The 20,861-nt window shown below is 39.3% G+C and overlaps 1 protein-coding gene across 7 annotated transcripts in view; it reads left to right on the top strand.

Annotated features, from left to right (window-relative positions):
• SYT1 (synaptotagmin 1) overlaps positions 1–20,861 on the top strand; it is a 490,694-nt gene that overhangs the window by 69,447 nt on the left and 400,386 nt on the right. The window lies entirely within an intron of this gene.

The raw sequence follows: 20,861 nt of genomic DNA, 5'->3' as shown, positions 1-20,861 counted from the left end.
ATTATTTCACTTGGATGGAATAGGAGATGTGAAGGTAGAATGATTCTGCTGCAACTCCACAAGGATCATAATTACTTGACCCACTTTGCAGGGGTACTGTAATAAGCTAGCTGTGTTTGCCTCAAACACTTGCCTCTCCTGTTTTTAGCTTGTGTTGCTCCTGCTTAGAGAAGATTTAATAAGGCTCTACTGATTCACATTCAGGTGAGTTATTAACCTACTGGTATATAAAGGACATGTGAGTGTCCCTCTGAAAGGAAACAGGCTCTAAGATGTGGACTGAGCAGTCCTGAGGGGCTACTCCTAGGATCACTGAAATCTGGAGAGAAAGTTTGAGCTAATGTTTATTATCTTATTGTTGTCATTGTTAATCAAGTCAAGGGAATGAGTGTGAAAGGTGGTTCTAATAGCAGTTTGGGGAAGGTGTCTGCTTAAACAGGATGTTGGAAATTATGAAAAATGGGTTTTTTTTTTAAACCCTCTGCAAGAAAGGTATACAAAGGAAAAATGGAAAAGAGACTGAAATGGATAATGAAGCAAAAATGACAGCAAGCCCAAACTACAGCTCAACACCACAGACCGTGCCAGGAGCTGATGTTACAGAAGCTCACTAACCTCAAGACAACGAACTGGAACTTGGGGACAATTTATTAATATATCTAGGCTTTTTCACCCTGGCTTTGACCTTATCCTAGAGGTGATGACATATACTAAACCCCCTCTTGGAAATTACTCTAAGATTACATTGTGTCACCAGTGCTTCCACTTTATTTGTACACCCACCCAAAATGTTTGAACCCCTCTGAATTTTCTCATATGCTCTGAACCCCATTTCTCTTGGCTAAAGGTGATATTATAACACCTACATTACAGGCCAGATTCTCCCCTCCATTATATCAGGTAGGGAAAGTTAGTGTTGAACTGGTATACCTGAGTGGAGAATTGGGCCCCATACCTTGCTCAACAACATTAGATAAGAATACAAAATGAGATTAATATCAGTGACATTTGACCACTTCTTAAATGTTTCCAATTACAGTGTTCTCACCAAGTAATTACTCTATAAATAGATATTTAAGTACAGGTTTGTTACATGTAACTGTACATACTAGCAATTTACATAATTGTTGTAATTTGTGATATCTGTAGGTACATAATTACACCAGTTTATTGGATGGATTTGTTGGGTACAAAGTATTCCGTTTAACAATGTCAAGTCTACATTTTCATAGTGTCACTGGTTAGCTCAATTTATAATTCACTACATTTGCCATTTATCCTTAATTACACAGATCAGGAGACAGGATTACTCCATTAAATAAAAGTCAAAATGCAGCCAGCTTCAGATCTCACAATGGACTTGTATTGTGCTTTAATTAGACATTTCAAATGTACTTATTGAATAAGTACATGGACTTCGTATTTACAGTCTTCTCCTTGTATATGTACTTAATTTAGAATCTCCTCATATATGTATATTTGAGGTGTCCAATGCAGTCAGAAAAACTAAACCTGGAAAAAAAATAACAGGTTTATTTCTAGAAATTGTCACTTTAATAATTTTCAGGTATGTAGTGGTAACATACAAACTTCTGGTAAAAATACTATGGAAATAAAATAGACTTTAATGATACTAACGAGAGTTTTATCATCTATTCTTGTTTCTACTATCATTGTTTTGCATAACGATGTATACTGTAACTAACAGTGATAATTAGATAATATCTTGGTTGGTTTTCAGAGTGGCAATATCGAGGAGTACTTCCTGTTATACAGGATGCATCAGTAAAAAAAAGTACTGCATAGCAATGTTCTTTTTTTTTTGCTATCAAAACTAATGTAAAATTCTAGCATTTATTTGAAAACTGTGTGGAATTGTTGAAGCAAAAAAACGGTTGCACAGAAATTAGTTCCTCTTTGACAAAATATGCACTTTCAGCTACTCTGTCACATGTTCACTCTTACACCACTGAGGGGAAATTTTTCCCTTAACAAGAGAGTGGCTGTCTGTACTGATGATCTCTTTCTGGTGCGTAGGTGTTTTTTGTTTTGTTTATGGTGGTTTCTCTCATGTTTTGGGGATCATCTGGGCCAGTAAGAGTTTCTGTCAGCATCTACCTTGTAACTTTGGGTGCTTTAATACTATGCTACTATGACTCAGAGTCCTGGCACCAATAGCCAGCGCACAAGGATGAAATTCTCACCACGGCTCTCACCAGCCTAGTTCCTCCTTGCAGGATGACACTAATAGCCCTGCTGGTCTTGCATCTCCCCAAATCCATCTATCCTGAATTCTTAACTACGAGCCACTTGGACTTTTCCCCGCTGGTTCATCATACCTGAAGGTGTGAAAACCTCCCCCACTTATCAGTTCACTTCGGCATCCACATGCCACACAGTTTGCACACCAGAGACCTGCTTGGGGTAAAATTAAACAAGAAGTTTATTTAATAGAAAAATGACCGATTCAAAGATGAAATAATAAGGAAAAGCAAACCCATACAAGTCACACAGAAATAAACATCAAGACACAACTTCAGGCTTTACATGTCTATATTAGATAAATTCCCTTTTCTTATACAAGTTGCCTATTGCCTTTGAACAGTTTCCCAGCATGCCCCAGCCCTAAGGGGTGATCTAGTGTTCCCAGACAGCCCCCACAACTCCACTGCCTTTGAGACTGTTCCTTGGTTCTGGATCAAGACTTCAGCTTCAAGTTCCCTTTTTAAAAGGCCTTTTTTCCTTTTCTTTTTCTTTTTCTCCTGGCATGGTTACTCATGGTCACTTAGGGTAGGGAATCTGTAGCTGGGATTTCTCAGTGTTTTCCCTATCAGCCCATCATTTGTCTTTTTCCTGAGTTGTACAATGCCAGGTGCTTGGAACTAGTCTCCTCTGGTTGTGGAGGCAGCCCCTGCCTGCCTGCCTGCTTTACTGCTCTGTTGTCAGGTGATAAATTGCATCACAGTTACAATTAGAATTTGCTACATATATAATACATATGACCTGTATACAGAGCTCATAGGGACCAAGTTCAGTACATTACAAGCTTGCATAAAAGACCTTGACATATTTTGATACACAATAACATTGTATACAACCATTTGATTCAATTACTTATTCTTTGGGGCTCAGACCCCCTATTCTCCTCTTGGGGGTGTCTGCACCCTGATTGTCACAGTTTGTTTAAAAAAAATCACATTTGGGATTTGTTGGTTTATATGAAATTGTTGTACAGGTACTTGGAGACATTTTGCAATGGATCCTTTTTTAATACACTGAAATAGATAAATTATTTATAAATAGATAATTATCTAGGGAAAAATAGATACATAATCACAAGGCATCTGATGTTTTGGACCGAGATTCTGCAAGTTACTCCATGTGGGCAGATCCCCTGTATCTTCCCTGAAGTCAGTGGAGCTCCACACATAAACAGAGTAAATTGTGTGATTGGAGCCTTGGACTGTGATCTCCTCAGTGAAGGGATTATGCCACTATCTTTATTTGGCAAGCACCCAATATATTGTGAGCGCTACTAGAACTATGTAATAGACAATAATAATTTACTTTGACTGTTTATTGGATAGTTTTGGAGACGTGTCTTAGTCTAGACTGGTATGACACAGAAAGGGAGAATTGTGTCAATTCCCTCCCTGCCCCCGCTTTGGGATATATTAAAAAGCACTGTGTGTTGAACATCCTCTTTTAAATCTGATTTTTGCTGTCTCATCCTTACAAAATTTAGTATTGTAAGAAAACCAGATTTAAGACAATCCCAGAGTGGACACTGTATCATTTCAGATTTCAGAGTAACAGCCGTGTTAGTCTGTATTCGCAAAAAGAAAAGGAGTACTTGTGGCACCTTAGAGACTAACCAATTTATTTGAGCATGAGCGCTCACGAAAGCTCATGCTCAAATAAATTGGTTAGTCTCTAAGGTGCCACAAGTACTCCTTTTCTTTTTGCGTGTACCATTTCGGAACCCCTGTAGTGAATGGACGCGACTTCATGGAATGGTCTAAAACTAATATACAAAGACATGTTGGGAAAAATTAAAGAGAATATCAGCCTGGAATTTTCCTGCTCCTGTGAATCTGACAGATATTTCACATTGGTTTTAATTAATCTGTTTGCTTTAAATTTCATAGATATGTGACTTTTGTGTTTTAGAAAACAGCATTTTTGTTTTGTTGATTATTTTACCTCTAGATGTGCTTTATAGTGCAGTATCAAATTTATTGGTACGCTTTTGCACCACCTCTAACCTCAGATGCATAGTAACAGATTGTTTTCAAGATGTGCTGTGATGTGCTCTGTGCATTTGACTCTTTCTATGATTAAAGTAATATTTTAGGAATGATTTTCATTTTTTCCCCACCATGCAAAAGTAAAGTATCAATTTTTTGCCTTAATTTGATTTAAAAACCTCTAATTAAATACATATTTTAAAAATGATGTTGGGACTTGTGTTCCCCCACCACATTAGATGAAGGGTATGTCTACACTTCAATTAAACACCCATGGCTGGCCCATGCCAGCTGACTTGGGCTAAGGGGTTCGGGCTAAGGGGTTGTTTAATTGCAGTGTAGGATCCCAGAGCTCGGGCTCCAGGCTTAGCCTGAACATCTACACTGAAGTTAAACAGCCCCTTAGTCTGAGCCCAGTGAGCTGAGTCAGCTGGCATGGGCCAGCTGTGCGCTTTTAACTGCAGCATTGGCATAGCCTTAGAAGTGATTCCTTTAGACTAGGGAGTGGAGGAGCATTAGGAGTGCTGGCTGTACTGTTCAGCACTCTTGGGTAATGCCTGGAAGAGCAGGCTGCATATATTACTGCAGAATGAGGGGTACAGCTGCTTTCTTTGTGCACTTTCACAACTCCCTTAAACAACTGGCTGATTAGAAATTGAGAAAAAATGCTACTCAGCACAAAACAAGAAGGTAGGTGTCTTTCATAGATTCCAAGGCCAGAAGGGACCTGTGATCATCTAGTCTCACTTCCTGTATAACAGAGGCCATAGAATTCCCCCCAAATAATTCCTAGCACATATCTTTTTGAAAAAAGCTGATCTTGATTTAAAAACTGTCAGTGATAGAGACTCCACAACTCGTGGTAAACTGTTCCAATGCTTAATTACTCACTATTAAAAATATACACCTTCTTTCCAATCTGAATTTGTCCCAGCCATTGGATCATGTTATACCTTTTTCTGTTAGATTGAAGAGCCCATTATTTAATATTTATTCCCCAGGTAGCGACCTAAAGACTGTAATCTGGCCACAAAGGAGGACAGAGAAACAGCAAGAGGTACAGCCTGGTTTAATGGACTAAGCATGGAACTGACAGCAGAGGATTCCTGTCTTCTAATCTAGCTCTGATATATAGTCTGGGGTCTTAATCATGTTGCTTAACCTTCCTACCTTAGTCTCCCTGCCCGCAAAATGGGAACATGTACCTCTGTCACAGCGATGTTGTGATGATTGTATAAAAAAAGCTCACCTGTATGCATACACAGGCCCTCAGTGACTGAGGCTTAATAGACTACAGGCACCTGAGCTAATTAGAGAGAATTTTTCCTTGAAACACTTTTAATTGTTGGCAACCATGCACGGCACCAAGTGCATCAGCTAGGCTCCATGCTTCCTTCCTCTGTATATACATTGAATTAATTACATTTGTTGTTAATTGAGGATCTCACTGACTCCAGGCTCCTAAATGCCCTAATCCTGGCCTTGCCTGCACATATTGTTTTCTGTTACATTTGGAGTGGAGTGGATGTAAAAAGAGGTTTTACAGGCCCACCCCAAAATGCAAAGCCTGGATCAGTTTATGACAACAAAATGTTTTCCAGCTACCTCTGCCATCAGAAATGATGGTAATTATTGAAACTCCGTTATATTTCCCACCAGTCACTCTTCTCAGATGGCTGCAGACTTCATTTAACTGTCAACAGCCAAAGGAGGGACTCTTTGAAATTCCACATGAAACCAGTGAATGTGCTACAACAAGGGCAGAAGATGGATTTATATTTATATTCATCTTCACCCCCATCTTACAGAAGATTCCTCTTCAAAAGCCAGGGCACACTATGAAAACAGGACAGACTGCTTACGTTGACGGAACACCTCACTTCAGACAGCCATCAGGGAGTAAGTACTAATCATGCCAGTACTCAGTAAGGCATGTCTGAAAGCTTGCTTGTTCCTCTGGGCTTAATATGGATAAAGCAAGTAGTGAAAAGAGAAATTGGGAAATGTGGCTTTACTGATAAGAAAACCTACCATAAAGTTTGAATTAGTGGCAGTGTACCAGACTTGCTTCTGGAGTGTTTGATTAGTATTGTAGGGGCTCCATTGCATTTTAGCTTTCTGCTGACACATCACCTGAGGTAATTCTTGCACCTGTTCAAATACATGCATTTAAGAAACAAGCTAGTTTCCCACAATCTGCCCCAGCCCCCAGAAAAAATCAAAATAAAATGACAGATTGAACCAGAGACACAGATCTAGTCTGTCCAGGCAGTGAAGCTGTGTATGACAACATTAAGCAAACAGCGGCTGTCTTTGTGTCGCTCACTATAGGCTGTTTTTTGCAGACCCTAATGAGGACAAAACCAATTAACAGATCAGAAGTTGCCAGAAATAAAAGAGAGAGCATTTAAGTAGCACCAAAAGTAAAAATGCATTTCATTAGAAGTGTTGCCAAGTACTGTTGATTTAAGGATTGTAGGAGAAATCATTGAGCAATATATTGTTTAAAAGGTCATATTTGTCCAACTCCTTTTTATTTTGTTTATTTTAACTGAGATCTTGATGAAATTCCAGCATTAAACAAGTATACATTCTGCAGCTGAAATAGTATGCTTTTAAAATGGAACGGCAGAGAACTGATCAAAGCTAATATTCAAGGGCTGCATAAAATAAAACTCCCAAACTGAACATTTTAATAGTTTTAAAGTAACATGAGAGTTATTTTTCAAAGAATATCTATATCTCATTTAAATGTAAATTTGGGGTTCGGTTATCAAAGCAGACATGGCTTTTTATAGTCCTATATTTCTAGAGATCTGGGATCAAAGTCATTGATCGGGCTTGCTAACCAAGTGTTTGAGGTAGCTAGTGGTAGGGTATGAATTACATTGAAGGTAGAGTTCTTATGTAACTTTTGCAGCAAACAGAATAAAACTGAATTAACAGTAGAGAGATTCTAGAGAGCGCCATAATATAAAAATATTTTGTACATATATAGCATTTTTAACTACGCTCTCAAATGAGTTTACAGACATTAAAAGCCAGATTTTGCCTAGGCAGGTGCGGAAAGGAAAAAGAGGGTGGGGAGAGGAGCTGGGCATAATAGTAGTTCTTGCTCTCTGGCAGTGCAAGAACTTGGCAGCACCTCTGACACTAGCTTGTGTAAAGGGGGCATGGATGCACCTGGAAGAGACCATGCCTTGGGGTAAGTAGTTAAAGCCGGTCATATGTAGTGGGAAATGCCTGCAGCACTTACTTTGAAGGTGGCATAGCAACTGCAGCCCAGCTAGCATTGTGTTTTCCTGCGTTATAGTGCCTCCTGGAGCCCCTTCCAGGGCAGCGTGTCTCTACACTGACCCCAAAGCACACAATTGAGCCCTGACAGAAGCATTCCAGGGTGTATGCACCTACGTAATCTGTAAGCAAGGTAAATTGAAAGATTTCTGTGAGCTCTTGGGGATAAAAGAAGATGAACAAAAATTATTCAGGAAAGATTAAATTGAAGGTAGTAGAGGAACTGAGCCAATTCCAAATAAATCCAGAGTAACTTCACAGGAGTGAAGACTTACCAGAAAAGAGCTATCTTATTAATAATGTAGAGAAGTAATGTTGAGTAGCCATATGGCGTAGTGAGACAAAAGAGGAAGGGCCATACATATGAGTGGCTGGTCATAAAATTGTCAGCAAAATTTAATCAGGGATGTATTTCTTTTCTCTCTCTTCTGTTGGAGTGTATAAGAAATCTCTCTCTTTTTTTTTTTTTTTTATTACTTGTATCACCTTTCCTCATATGCAGTAAGCTGGGGTAGAAATGAAGGGTTATAATGTCTATTCCTTATGGAATGGTGCATTTGTCTTTCCTACTATCTGTCTTTTTGTAACTGTTTGTTCTGATATAGGTGATTTTTATTATGGGGGGGTTGTTATTAAAGGAGCTGTCATTTTAATAGGGAATTAAATCTATGGTCTGAAAGTGGGAATTGAATGATTGCATTTCTCTTTAAAGTCATTCTAATAGTATGGAACTTCACAAACTAATTTTTGGAACAGTGTCTGGTGCGGTGAGACAGGTGTTAGGAAGGCTCAGTATCATGAACTGATCACCACCAATGGGACACTGAAAATCCTCCAAAATAAACAGGCTTTGCAGAATTCAATTTTTCTGTTTTATAACTTTGAGAGACAATATCAATGTTTAATTCTGAGCATTTTTTAAAAATTTTTATGTATTTAAATTTTTTACAGTTGCAGAAAATTATGGGGGGAGGGTCAGACAATAATTATTTTGAGATTCAAAAAGTTCAAGCTTTATAGCTGTTAAAACACCAATGATCTACATCGCATGTAAAAATAAACAGAGTAAATAGCCTTAAATAAAACTCTTACGTTGTCAAGCAGCATTTTTCTTACTTTGCCTATCTGTAACTTTGATGGAAATATTTTGTCAGTTTGTGTGTTTGTATGATGGAATTGACATTCACTGATTAAAATCCAATCCTTCTAAGCCTAAGAATAAAGTACAAAACCACCCCACAATGGCAGACCACAGGATACTTATCTGGATGTTGCCAGCTTGGATTTAACTCAGTCACCAGCTCTACATTACTCCATAATAACCATGTCTTGGAAATTAGATCCCAACCATCCCCAAAGGTGGGCTTTTCCCAGCCTGACCAGACCCTGCCTGTTCACTCAGCACCAGAGAGAATCCTGTGCTTAGCCCTAGGGAAAGGAGTAACTGTACTGCAGAGGCAACTAACCTCTTCATCCCCCTTATCCGTAGGCTGATCCTTAGTCATTCTTATCTCAACAGATGACAAGGGCAGTGCTCTCTAAATATCCCTTTGTAACTGTCTAGAATAATTCAAAATCCCTAAAGTCATGTGTCTAGTTAAATTAGCTTGTTCCTTTATAAAATAGTAATCTAAAGACATTTATTTCTAAAGAGGTCAGAACTGAATGCACATGCATATCTAGCTGTGGTTAATTGAAAGAGCTCAGCAGATTCGTTCAACTAAGCCCATTTTGTACTATGTTCATATAAGTTTAAAAAAATAGCATGCCAGTGTTGTATCAATCGTTGGCCTCCAAGTATGTTGTTACAATATATTAAACAAAAGTGTATGTATATTGAGAGAGGAAGGGTGGTCTATTGGATCAGGCACAGAAGTGGGACTTGGGAGATCCATGTTCTGTTTCAAGTACTGCATTAATATACAGATGAGGGTCTCATATACTATGCTGATGAGCCATAGAAAAGCCTGTAACTAAACATATATTTCCTCTTCCTCTAGGTGATGAGGGGGACTTCTTATTATGTATAGAAGTTGAAAGTTTCTTACTTCTGCCATATGCCCATTTCAGATCAATATATACAGTCCCAGGTCCTTTGCAGCATAGGACCACTGACATAAAGCAATCCTAAAATTAGTATAGCCAGCCAAGGTAGGATCAGCTCACCAACATGGTACCTTCTATGCCTCATCCCTATTGCAGTTTTACAGGCTTCCTTATGCCCTGAGAATTAAGGTTACAGTGTTACTTCCTGGAATTTAAAGCGGGATTGGGGTGGGAACACAGTCAGGCCTGGTTAGGGATGTGGGAAAGCTATTTTTGCACAAATCATCTCCTGAGTAGAGCTAGGCAAATGAATTTTTGGTTTGCTGGAAATTTGAAAAAAAAATCAGTTCAGATTAAACAGTGTTTTGCTGGAGCTGAAACAAAACGTGTCAGTTTGACTTCATGCATTTTTTAATTTAAAAAAAATTAAAGGAAATCTTGAAACACTCATTTTGAATTAAAACTTTTTGACCTTTTTTTTCAGAATTTTGTTAGGATTTTTGGACCAAAACAATTCAGTGAAATCAACATGAACACTCAAATATTTCCATGTTGCCAAATCTGCATTTCCCCCACTCCCCCCACCCTAAAAAATAAGTTTCAACAGAAAATTTCACCCAGCTCTATTGCTGACCAATCCTGTGTGTTCCTTGGCCATTGGTGAGGATCGGACCTAAAGGCCAGGAAGTCCTATTTTGTAATGTCATTCTTACCTTTTGTGAGTTTAACATCTTTTTAAAAATTGAGTTCTATTGCAATGCTCTGATTTTTATGGCAGTCCCATATCTCTAAATGTATGTTTATACTCTTTTGTTGAATGTATGAGCATTGTAGCAGAATTCTTAAGCTAACATGTTATAAGCTGTCTAAATAGCCAGTAGGCTGCTACTTGTCTACCGAAAAACAGTATTTGGACTATCAAGGAAGGAGGCTTGAGCAAAGCACAGACAGCAGGATCAGAATTGTGAATTTGTTCTGAAGGTGAAGCTCAAGCTTTTTATAGAAGAAAGGGGTAACTGGTGAAGGTATTTTAAAAGAGAGATGATATGGTCTGAGTGTCAGGACAAGAATGTGATCTTCACTGTTGAACTTTGTATAGACTGAAGCAAAGAGATAGGAGAGGACAAAGTCAGAGAGGCAGGGATTGCAATAGAGATTTATGTAGGTGGTCTTGCCTTGTAGTTATGACAGGAATCCGATGTAGAAGGCAGAGCAGGTGGCCAGGTTGGGGAATGAAGCTAAGGGTCAGCACCAGCGTCAACTGCCAATTACCAGAGCCAGGGGCCAAGCCAGAGTGGGAACCATTAATCAAAGCTCAGGGTCAGAGCTGAGGTCAGATACCAAATGCCAGAGCCAAGGGTCAAGCCAGAAATGGGGTCAGAAGTCAGAGGCCGGGGTCAGAGCCAGAGTGGTGATTGGAGGCAAGGTGTAAGGCAGGAACTGGAGGAGAGGCAAGGATCCAAGCACTAAGCAGGAGCAGAGGCAGGAGTGGAACAGGAATAGGGTTGGGTACAGAAGACAGGCACAAGCCTGGTCCAATGCAGCCACAACAGAAAATCACCTCACTGGTCAGACAGCTTCCTGTGCTTCCTTTTGGCTTAAATACTATGGTTCGCCCAATCAGTGGAGCCGGGCAACCTCCAATCAGGACTTCTGTGGGTAGAGCCTGGCTGAGGCTCTAGTCCTACTAGCTTCTCTATCCACCAGGGTTTAGCAGACATTAGGTGGAGGCCAGGCTGCAGCAGCTGTCTGAGGACTCCCAGGCCTGGGTTCAAGATCTGGAATATGACATAAGAAAGATGAGAGGTAGCTACCATACCGATGATATACATGCTTTAGCGAGATAGAGAGGCTGAATTTTGTATGTTATAAACATAGTAGTGACAGGATTTACTAGCTTTGAGGAGAAAAGATGAGAGAATTATCAAAGAGGACACTAAGATGTCAAGGCTGGATAATGAAGAGAGTGGATGCTCACAGAAGTCTGCAGTAATAAGGTTAATAAAGAAAGGTTACAGATGTATGGCTGTGGGAAGAAAATGAGAAGTGGGTCTAGCAATGTTGGGGTGAAGTGGTAGAGGTTAAAAGGAAAATACCACTTAGAAGTTCTGAGATTTAATCTGAGTTTAGTATGGCTTTTTTGCTTAGCTATGGAGAAACATTTTGGAACCTTATGCCAACTTTCTTGACCTCATTCACCCATAACATGGCTGTTAGTGAAATGTAATTTTTTGGCCTTTGGAAAGAGCAGACAAAATATTTTGCATGCTGATGAATAATGCAAGCACACTGTAGTGTGGTGCATTAGAAGTGAATTACATTTTCTCTTACCTGCCAAATGCTGGGGCACTGTGTAATTTAGCTGCATGTCTCAGAAAAAAACTAGTTTAATTGCTGATAGAATTCAATATTGAGAAAATCTCCTTTGCATTATCTATTATCAATACCCATGTAAATAATTCACTGTTAGATCTCTTCAGTATATTAATGTATTAATGCAGAGCAGTGTCTTCTGAAGTTTCATATCCCAGGAAGTTCACAGGGGTTTCTGCTAAGACTTCTTCTTAGTCATTTATTTATTTATCATTTGGATTTCCTCCTACCCCATTGTTTTAACTTGTATAGAAATCAGCATGGCTTCATTTTGTTTGTTCCCTGGCATGTGAGACAACGGTACTGATGATGCTAACAACATTGTGCCTAACTCTGGAGAGTAATGTTGGTTAATAGCTGCTGCATAGCCAGAAGAAAAACAAGAGTATTGAAGATTGATTGGTTCCCCCCCGCCCCCCCAAGTACCATTTGAATAATGTCTTCTGGGAGGGGTATGTGTCTTTATTTTTACATGAAATGTAGCCAAGGTTTCACTAGACACTGCTGATTCCTGACTCTGTTTGGCAGCTGGCATAACTTACAGTAAAGTTTAGACTGCTCAAAATTGCCCTTGGGGATTGGTCTGCCAAACATCAGGCTCAGCGCTCCATCTTTGCACTTCATCTTGAATAGCGTTGTACTTTCCAAAGCTGTGGCTAGGGAGCTGTGCCTCTATATTTGATGGGCATACTAATACGAGGTATATAGCTAGATGAGTGTTCCTTTCCCCTCGTTCTTGAATGCGTATCTTAATCCAAGATAGTGTAGTTTGTCAGATTTTTTTTTTAGTTAAAAATGAGACAAATTTCTTGTATGTATCTCTGTAATGGCTTCATCAATTCCATGATTCTGAACATCATATACTTTGGAATACCACCATATACTGAGGTCGTAACTTTGAGACTCAAACCCATCCCTTGTAATTGGTGAAATAATGTAATTGATGTAGCTCAAGTTGTTGTACCGAAAGGTCCCAGTTGGGGAATATAGTGTCAAATGCTGTGTGTATGTACACACACACACACACGAAAGAGAGTCCCTCAAAAAACTTACAATCTAAATATAAGACAAGAGTCAATAGGTGGATGCAATAGAGCAAGGAGGAGACTAAGTTAACTCTAATAAATGGAGGTCGCAGCTAGAATTGGGTGAAACTTTTCAGGCAAATAGCTAATTCTCCCAAAAATGCAGTTTTGGTTGAACTATTCATGAATTTGACACAAATTTGCCAAATAGCTTGAGCCCCCCCCCCCCCCCCCGCCCCAAAAGGTGACTGCGGAGCCATTTGCAAAAGAGGAGGAAGTGGAGGTGGTAGTGCTGCCTCCCTTCCCTCCCCACAACCCATCTAACCTTTAACCCAGTGATTAGTGCACTCACCTGGGATGTAGAAGATTCAGGTTCTAGTCTTTCCACTCCAATTAACATTTAATTATTTATACATAGTGGAAGAGCTTCAACAGGAGAGAGAGCGAGTGAGCCACCCCTGAATAGCCTGGGCTTAGGGCAGTCTCCTGGGAGGGAAGGAACCTGACTTAAAAATTCCGGTTCCAGAGCAGTTATTCAAACCTGGGTCTCCCCCATCCCAGGTGAGTATCCCTAACTACTGGGCTAAAGGTTATAAGGAGGCACTGCCGCCACCTCCTCCAGCCATTTTATGAATCTATCCCCTTAAAATGCTCAGAAACAACCTGTTTTGGATTGAATGTAACCTTCAGCTCAGTCCAAAGTGGACTTTTTCAGTTCAGCAAAAAATTCAGATTCCGTTTAGTCTAAAATGACTTTTTCTTTTTGAACTATCATCAAACCCCACCACCAGTTCTTTGCCCAGCTTCAGTCATGGCACACCAACTGCCTAGCCAAGTGGCAGTGCTACAGCTTGAGAAGCTTGGTTCTAATCCCAAAATGGACACATTTTACAGGCTACATAATTATTATGTAATTCAATTTGTGTAGTGATTTCCTCCCCCCCCCCCCCCACGGTTTCATCTGAATTAAAATCCCAGTTCTGCAGCCTTTATACTGAGTACGGTTTACTCATGTGAGTAGTGCCATTAATTTAGTTAGTACCACGTCATATAAAGACTACAGATTCAGGCCCTATATTAGCAGTCATGAAGTACACATCTGATTTTTGTTTTCCAAATTTTAGTGGCCTCTGTCCCACAGTAAGGAGCCATGACTCCATGCCTGTCAAACTTCAGTTTAATTCTCAATGAAAAATAGCAAGTGATGTTTAATTGTACTTGCCATATGGCAAAAATGGCTTACACAGTGACATGAGAAACCTTTCGAAGCATTATCTTCTTTGGGTGAAGGCCTTCCACTGGTGTGGAAAAAATACCTCATGCAACAGGAGGAGTTTCACAAGAATAACGACAAAAGGTGTTGAACCTGATTCATGTTCCTAATTGAAAGGCTTATGGTAATTCAAGTCTTGCATGCAAATATGTTCTCTAATAAATCATGGTGATAGCTGATTTAGGTGAAAAGGATGAAAACACTCTATAGACCAGTTTTTTCAGCGGTATTGCCACTTACAAATGTCAGCATCACAGAGTTTATACTAAAGGAATTGTAAGTGATTTCGAGGACTAATATTTTATGAAAACACACCTTACCTCAATAGCATAATATTTAAACGATTAATACAGTATAAGGAATAGCTATGAACAAACTGCAGGCAAGACAATAAATTCTCTTCAGGTAATTTTAACCATTTCATTAAGAAGATCATCAATAATATTTTTCTTGAATTACATTCTGTGTTGTCAAAGTACAACACGATGACTTGCTTTATGAAACATTTTCGGTCTAAAGACATTAGCATCATTTTATTTGCATTATCATAGCACCCAGGAGCCCTAGTTATGGAGCAGGACTCCATTGTGCTATGCACTGTACCAATACTGAAAAAAGGATAGTCCCTATTCCAGAGACTGTATAGCCTAATCATAAGAAAAGAGACAACAGATGGATAGAGGCAAATGGGGGAGTACAAGGGAACAATGAGACAATATTGGTCAGCAGGATGGGCAGTGCACTCAGCATGCCAGCAATCTAACTGTGGTCAATTTTTTTTTTTGTAGGCATAATTTTGAGGAGGTATTTGGGGGATAATGAGTGAGTTTTGTAAATGTTTATGGGGAGCTCTTCCAAAGCATGAGGGGCAGCATGGAATAAAGCACAAAGGTGCTTGTCTGAACATTTATCAAGTGAGTGATGGAGCTGCTATCATGGTCTGATCTGAGGCAAGAGTCAGCCTAAAGATAGCAAATGAGAAATGGGAGGGAGGGGATAGGCCATGAAGGGCCTTGAAAATGAATACAAGCAGCTTATATCTGATGCACTAAAGAAGGGGACTGTAGACTGTGCTCAGTGGGTTTAGTGATGGAAGGGAGATGGGCAGTAGCTGGAGAGGCAAGTGGGATCAAGGATGTGTGTATGTGTGTTTGTGTGTGTTTGGTTTTGTTAATATATATGGAAGAGATTAATGCATGATAATATTGTGTGTGGGGGGGGAATAGATGGGAAGAAATTGGTGAGATTCTCTGTGGAGAGAAAGAAGTGGAAGCAGGAGGAGAGGAAGATTTGAGGAGTGAGTCAAAGGTGGTGAACAGGATTGTGGGCATAGAATTCAGTTAAGGTGGAGAAAGAATTCTTTAGCAAGGAACGTGGCAGAACTTAAAGAGGAGAGAATGAATTTGTAATAGAGGAAGTTGGCTTGGTCAAGGGATTTCCACCAGAGACACTCTCCAGTGTGAGAGCATGAGTGGGGGAAATGGGTGTAAAGGATGAGTCTGGGTGGTGGTTGACAGGGTGGACCTTGATATAGGACAGGGGGTAAAAGAGTTAAGGGTGGGAGAGAATGGACAACCATATCAATGGGAAAGAGGGAACACAGGGCAGGGAGGAGAAGGCTGAGAACAGATGAGAAGCCACCAACACTGGATGGACTGGAAGTCACAGAACAGCCAAGTAACAAGGCATGGGAGCGGGAGGGCCATAGGTAGTACTGAAAGAGACCAAATGATGATGGGAGTGAGAGATGGGAGAGAGAGAACTCAACAACAGAGATTAAAGGGAGAGCAGTACTTGATGAAGACCAAGTCAAGTGAGTGGTGCTTTTGATGAATGGGAGAGTTGAACTAGGGCTGCAGGTAAATGAAAAATGTGCAGCCAAGGAGTTGGATGGGTCATCAGCATGGACGATTGTGAGGACAGGATGAGAAAGAGAGAGATAGGAGTTGAAATAGGAGATGAAGGCTGATGGAGAGGAGTAGGTGCACGGTGGATGACAGAAGAGTCTGATGCAGTGCTGTTAAAAAGGGAGAGTGGGAAGGGGAAAGGGTGGAGAGGGAGAAGATGGAAGCAGCAGGAACAGGGCAGAAGCCCAGCATGGTCTGATCCAGGGGATCTCATCCTGGAAAAAAATCTTTCATGAACCCTCTTTCTGGCCTTCAAATAACCCCCTAACCTCTCCAAGCTCACCATCAGAAGCAAGCTCCCATACACCAGAACACACCAACTCAAAGTGGCACCAGACCCTGCCAGAACAACAGATGAAAAACCTGCAGACATATATCCACTGCTACAATGATCAACACACCACACCTTTCAAGATCCATGGGTCCTCTGCATGCCTGTCACAACATGTGGTGTACCTCATCGAGTGCACTGAATGCCCCCATAACAGCTATGTGGGTGAAACCAGACAATCACTATGCTCTCGAATGAACTCACACAGGGAAATGATTGATAAAAGAGAAAAGCATCTTATCTGTGGGTGAACACTTTTCACAAACCAATCATTCTATAGCTGACCTATCAGTCCTCATCCTCAAAGGAAACCTGCATAACACTTTCAAAAGACAAGCCAGGGAACTTAAACTCATAATTCTGCTGGATACTAAAAATCATGGACTGAACAGAGACACTGGATTTATGGCTTATTACAACAATCTATAACCCACTAACCCTCTCTTTTTGTCTTATGACTGTAGAGGTGTTAACCGGCCACTCTACTTTGAATGGTCCCTTAGAATATGTATTAACCATTTATGCTAAACCATATGTTCCACCTTGTATTTAGCTGTGACACTCGGAGTACCTTTTCCAGACTTGAAGACCAGCTCTGTGTGGCTTGAAAGCTTTTCTCTCCTACCAACAGAAGTTGGTTCAATACAAGCTATTACCTCAGCCACCTTGTCTCTCTAACATCCTGGGGCCAACGTAGCTACAACATTTGTAATTACTGACCATTATCTTGTGTAATACTGAGTTTGGCACTGAAAGTGAATGCTCACAGTAGTCTCTAGTCATGGCTGTGTTTATTGGAAAGGGGCCAATTTTACATGTGGCCAGATGCTTCTGTTGCTGTCCCTTCTGTAGGTACAATGGCTGTCCAACCAATATCCAGTCCACTACAATTTAATACAGACTTTCCGCTTTCTTTTCAAGGTAGCATGCACTGTGAAGTAGCCACTCCCCAGCTCTAACCCCACTCTGGCTTGTCTCCTTCTTTATCCACTCCAGGTGGAGACCCTGAGTGACCTTGTTGATTAACACCTATATAGGTGAGTTAAATATACATTTCCCATATATCTCATATGCAAATCTACATGAAGAAGGGATCGATCTTCCCAGATTTCATGGAGCTAACAATATGCTCTAGCGTAATAGAGCACTGCGAATGGGTTAAAATGTTACTGCTCTATTTTCTGTGCTCGAGTGATGGTAGTTGTGGGAGCTGATCTGTTTATTTAATCACATTCTATAAAATCATTCCAGTATGTCACCTGAAATGAATTGCTGTCCAGAGGCCTTATAGGGTCTTACGTCTGAGTTTCTTCTTGAATACTAATGTAGGCTGTAATTAATCATTTGTGATTTTACAAAGCATAAAGCATTTATATGATCTTCATACTTGACATCTGAACTCCACAAGAGACTATCTGAAACAGGAATAAAACAAAAAAAGTATATTTCTTCTAGAATGTTCTTACATTTGTAATGCTAGAATGAATGTATTTAAAATCTGTTTTGAGAGAGATCGTTCAGATACATCATTTGATCTATAGCTCTGAATACAGTCTTGATTTTTTAGTGTTGACATAGTTAATGTTCCTTGTAACTATTCTTAATAGCTAAAAGGTATTTAATTTAAAAAAATACTTGCTTTGGTTCAGTACTGGTGTTTTAGAGTACAAAATACAAACTTAAACGTTAATTAAAATATTTAAATTATTCTGTTAAACTGTCAAAATTGTAATTGTAGCCTTCACATGACTATTTCTGGCTGACAACCCTGTTAGTTAAAATGTTTAAAAAAATTAAGTAAGGATGAGTAGTGCCACTCAAGAAATAAGTAGTTTCTTAAAGGACCTCAACAAGTTTTGCTGTTTTTAGTAACATTGGAAATGTCTTTTTTTTTAAATTCCCCAAATCTTCAATTAAATAAATCAGTGCATTGCTGTAAATAACTTTTTGCCAGATATCAATTAGATTTTGACTTTTTAAAACATTTGTTTCTTAATAAAGTATCAGTTGTAATATATTAACTACAGGTTTGTACAGTGTCTAGCACCTGTGTTTGGCCCTGAGGCTCTATCGTAATAAGCATATTGATGAATAATAATAATCTTAAGGGAAACAAATTTCAGTTTCTGTAAGATCTTGTGCCTGATCTGTCACTGGTCAATATGAGCTATCATAGCTGTGAGTCTAATTTTCAGTACAAATTATAGTTCTTGTTACCCATGACAGTTTATTAAACTTACTTGCTATATCGTGCTTTCACCTTAACAACAATATTGTAATTTAGATAAATATAATCTTATATTTTCACAACCAGCACAGTGCATTACTAATCTTGATTGGGATATCTGGGTGCTGCTGCAATAGGAATAAATAAGAATTCTAAGGGAAAAAACGTTCATTATAACACTTGGACATACAAACACCATGACACCTTAAAGAATGATCAAACAACTTTTCTTATTTTGAATAGATTAAACAAGGAATCGGATGCTCTTTGGAGTTACCATGAATCCATCTTGCTATACATAAAGCCTTGTTCAGTAAAATGCATTAGTATATTCATTTTGATATAGTTTTCCAACAGGACCAAATAGGTGTTCTGGATGTACATCTGTGATTGGAAAAACTCTGAATTGCCCATCTGCAGAGAGCCATTTTATTAGCAAGTTTTTTTTTCTAAACACCACCGTAAGTCATTTCCTAAAAGGAGCATTGTGGAACTTGGCTACAAGGAAGCCAGCAGCTGCTACGGCTTGTTGAACAACTGAGTGCGCTCTGAATGAGGACCATACACTTAAATTTGTTCTATATTGTCTTTCACACACACAAGAAATGGGTGAAGATAACCAACTTTATAAATGACCCTCAACAAGGCCTTTCATATTTTGCAGGTACATTTTTGTGTACATAATAAACTGTGGTGTTAAATTGCAAGCACAATTAATTGTATGCATAAATAGTATTTAGACATCTGACTTATTGATTGTATCTGCGAACCAGGTTATTAGCAAGCTGTATGATCAGATTAGCATTAGTAATTAAATTGAGTAATAATGTAATAATGACTGCTAAAATATTCTCTCAAAACTGGAAATCTTTATTTAAAATGTTGGCTTTGTGTGAAAATATTAAATATGGCATGTAAAAGAAACATCAAAATAAGAAAAACGTAACCTTCTGATTGGGCTGGATGGTGGAGAATCATGCAATCACAGAAATTAGAGATGGAGACTGGGGTTGGGTTATCTCCTTCACACACAGCCACATTAGAATTTTATTCCCTTTAGCACACCTGGTAGAGCCACTGCCTGCAAGTCAGGTATCCTCCAGTTTAAGGTTTGTTGTGCTCCTTTGAACATTATGCTCTGGTAACTAAATCATGGGAGAAGAGTCTGTGCTAGTTGACCTAGGCCCAGATTTAAAGGTTTTTAGATGCCTAAAGATGCAGATAGGTGCATTTGTAAATTCCACCAGCTGCCTAGATGAGTTAAACTCCCTGAATTGAAAGTAAATGGGAGCTAGACCTCTAACCTGCTTAGAAGATTCTATAAATCCCATTAGGTTCCTAACTCCCATTGACGATCAAAGGGGCTTAACTCGCTTAGGAGCATTTGTTAATCACAGTAGGAGTCTAACTACCTTTATAAATCTGGCCCCTAGTCTAGACAGGACCTCATACTGATCACACATTGATGTAAATTAGGGGTAACTCCTATAGAAGCCAATTGAGTTACACTGGTTAAAACCAGAGTGAGTTCAGAATTGGGCCCAATGTCTTTGGTTACCAGTAGGCAGAGAAAACAACAAAGATGCAGAAAAATGCATTCTGAAGACAGGAAGAGAAAAAATAAAATTACATCCATGTGACACAAAGACATTAGAAGCTTGATAAATCTGGATTAGTTGCATGTTTAACAATAGCTGATATTAAATCCCTGGCCAGAAGATAGATAATTGGAATCACACAATACACAGCACTTTGGTTTGGCATCAATTTCGTAATATAATAAAACTTATCATTTGTAAGCTTGTCTGGTTTTTAGAAAGACTGAGAACAATTTGATCTGTCCTGGTACATCAGACAGCACAGTGCAGGTGGCTTAAAAACAAAGCATTTAATCAGGCAAAATTTTACTTAAACTACCTGATGATTCATCATCCAGTCCTTGTTCATTGTCAGTTGTCTTTCTAAGCTATTATTCACAGAATATTTAAAAAGCCTGGACTGCATGTGCCACTGCCATGAATGCTATTGTACTATAAATTACAGCTCCAATTTGTTTCAGCTTCAGTATAGACTGTCAGCATTGCAGTGACTCATCCTTCTGTGTCTATGAATCCTCTGCAATATCTATACAGAAAATC

This window comes from Natator depressus, chromosome 1 (assembly GCF_965152275.1).
Source record: "Natator depressus isolate rNatDep1 chromosome 1, rNatDep2.hap1, whole genome shotgun sequence".
Taxonomy (NCBI): Eukaryota; Metazoa; Chordata; order Testudines; family Cheloniidae; genus Natator; species Natator depressus.
Note: the sequence above shows the minus strand (reverse complement) of the source record. Positions and strands in the feature narration are given on the sequence as shown.